The sequence below is a fragment of the Charadrius vociferus genome, unplaced genomic scaffold (assembly GCF_000708025.1).
Source record: "Charadrius vociferus isolate BGI_N301 unplaced genomic scaffold, ASM70802v2 scaffold115, whole genome shotgun sequence".
Taxonomy (NCBI): Eukaryota; Metazoa; Chordata; class Aves; order Charadriiformes; family Charadriidae; genus Charadrius; species Charadrius vociferus.
In genome coordinates, this window is record NW_009648636.1 from 121,742 (window position 1) to 124,993 (window position 3,252).

Genomic DNA, 3,252 nt, shown 5'->3' on the forward strand with positions numbered 1-3,252 from the left:
GCTCTGAGGTCTCCCCTTTTTCGCCTTCTCTTCTCCAGGCTGAACCCCCCCAACTCTCCCAGCCTCTCCTCCCAGCAGAGGGGTTTCATCCCTCTGATCACCTTTGTGGCCTCCTCTGGCCCCGCTCCACCAGCTCCATGGCTTTCCTATGTTGGGGTCTCCAGAGCTGGAGACAGTACTCCAGGTGGGGTCTCCCCAGAGCAGAGCAGAGGGGCACAATCCCCCCCTCGCCCTGCTGGCCACACTTCTTCTGATGCAGCTCAGGATGTGGTTGGCTTTCTGGGCTGCGATCGCACATTGCCGGCTCATGTTGAGCTTCTCGTCAATCAGCACCCCCAGGTCCTTCTCCTCAGGGCTGCTCTCCATCCATTCTCTGCTGAACTGCCTGATTTCTTAGAAGTCCCGTGTTTGTTCCCGAAGAGGTTGTCATGTGCTGACTTCACAGCTCTTTTCGGAAGGGTTCTGTCTGTTTATTTGCCCTGGTTTTAGGGTTAAATATGGCATTCTGAGTCATTGTGAGTTGCACCAGAGCACTTCACAATGCCGACCTGCAGGAGTGGGGACGAAGCCCTCTGTTCCCTGGCCGCTAATTACCCGGGCAGGCTCCCACCCTCACAGGGGAAACAGAGATAAATATATCCCAACTGGCCGGAGACTGGGAATTCCCTGCTACACATGGGGAAGGCAGCTGGAAACATCCCTGCCTTTTCAAATCGGTACACAGAGTTCACAAAGAAATGGCCTTTTTTTTTTCTTTTTTTCCCAATAAGGTTTAGAGAAGCAGATGGAGACATTCATCTGGGGACAGTAGGAATTTGTTTTCTGCCTTTTGGGACAGTTTGTTTCTTTGTTTGTTTTTTTTTTTTCCCCTGAGTCTCTTCAATTATCTGATAAAGTGCATATGCAAAGCAGAAATCTGGTGAGGCTGAACCGTTGGTGTGTTGGGATTCTCTGTAAATTCTTTTTTACAATAAAGGACGGGATTTTGCTAAATTAACTTCAAAAAAAACCAAAAGCTCCACAAGTCCTGGGTGGAGAAGCCCCACGTGGGGCATCACCCTCTCTCTCTTCTTGAGGGCTTTTTTTGGCGGGGGGGGAGTGTTGTTTGGTTGTTTGTGGTGTTTTTTTTTGGTTATAGGGAAAAAGAAGGAAGTGGTTTGATCTTGTAATCCTTCAACCTCTTCCACAGAAGAGGCACCATCAGCCCGGCTCTCCGCTCCCTCGCTGCTGGTGGCCGGAGGGATGATTCATCTGACGAGGAGACGGCTCCGGCGAGAGGTCACTGAGCTCAGCACGATCCTCACGGCCTCCTCTCTCGGAAAGAGGAATTTCTCCTCATCATCAACTTCTCGTCGTGTGGACGGTCGAGTGCAGAAGGGCACGGGCTGTAACCGGCCTTTTACAAGGTTTACTAAAGGTGGCGAAATTAAATGGGGCTGTCACAACCTGCGACCGCGTTTAATGTGCTCTTACGCCTCAGGGAACCATCCTTTACACAAACCAACAAATCCTCTCCTTTTGTGCAGTTCAGATCGATTCTTAGTTGCCAGCGTTACGCCCTCTGAGCTGGAGGGAATGTCCCCCCTTCTCTCGTGACGCAGTGGTTTGGGGTTTTCCTTTGCTCCCTCTGCAAATGCTTAAGGATGTGGTGCCATTTCTTTTCAATCAAGGCTGTTCCGTGTGTGTGAATTACAGAGAATTATTAGTAAAAAAGCTCAGGGGAGGAGTCTTCCAGGAGCCCCCTTATCATAGAATCATGGAATCTTGAAACCGTAGAATCATAGAATCATAGAGACATAGAATCATGGAATCATGGAATCATAGAATCATGGAATTGCAGAATCATAGAATCATGGAATGGCAGAGCTATGGAATTATAGAATCATAGAATCATGGAATCATAGAATCATAGAATCGTCTGGGTTGGAAGGGACCTTTAAGATCATCGAATCCAACCATCACCCCAACACTGCCAAGTCCACCACTAAACCACGTCCCTCAGCACCACCTCTACCCATCTTTTAGATACCTCCAGGGCTGGTGACTCCACCACATCCCTGGGCAGCCTGTTCCTGTGTTTGAGAACCCTTTCGGTGAAGAAATCACTGAAATCCCTCTCATATCAGCAGACATCTTCTCTCCTGCAAGTGCAGACATGGGTGCTTGCAGGGACAAGACAGCTCATTAACACTGATTGGTAAGATTTTGCAGCTGATGTAGAGTTTTCCTCCAGATGTCTATCTTCATCTTAAGAAAACAGACCGTAAGTGGGCAGCCTCACCCCGCTGTCCCACAGAAAGCTTTCTGGCTTTTTTGCGGAAATCGGTTTGCGCTCCGTCTCTGCAAAGGGACTGGAGGAGCGCCCCGGGGTTTGCTCATCCCCCCGAGCGCCGCCGACACAGCTCCTTCCCATCTGCTTCCATGAATTGCTGCCTCCTCAGGGCAGAGGGTTGGCGTGGGCACCCCTCCAAGTTTCACGCCCCGGGGAAAGCCGAAACGAAAGTGGAACCGTATTCGGACACGTTTTGGGGAGAAAAAGAAAAAAAAAAATAAGGCTGGGAAGTGAAAGGCGTTGGGATGCCGTTGTGCTGTTCGCGGCTATGGATGCTGCGATGGGTCTTGGCCGGAGTTGGGCGCAGCTCCGGTGCCTGCAGGTTCTGCCTTGCCGGGAGGAGGAGGACGGACGGTGAAGCAACATCGCAGAAGCCGGGAGGTACCATTCTGCAGAGCTGCGCTGCTTCACGCTGGCCGAAGATGGATTAAGAAAGTAGAGGGTCGTGTTTTCCCTCCGACCCGTGGAAATCCCAGCCAGGCCAAGAACATTTCTCTGGCGGGTGGGGGCTTCCTGAAGGATGCCGCACCGGCACACCCTCCCCACTCCTCCGCGGCCACAGCAGATGCTGGGGGTGAGCTGAAGGGGAATTTGGAGCAAATCGGCATTTGGGACAACGGCAGTGAGGCCTGGAGATGACAGCCGTAATTGTTGCAAGCTTCGGCAGTGGTGTTATTCACCGGGACACTTGGAAGCTCGGCGCTACGATACTTGAATTTTCCTTAGGCTGTTTAGACAGTTCTGGGCGAAGGGATTGGCCTTTCTAATCGATCATGTGTTTTTGTTATTACCCCGTTAGCGTCGTTTCTAATTTTGTTCTAGTTTCTTATCGTTGTCCGGGTTCTCTTGGGCGGCTGGGTAGGTTGTGAGAAGATGTTTCTGCTGGGAAATGAGCGTCTCCACTCCAGCCCTCCCCAGTG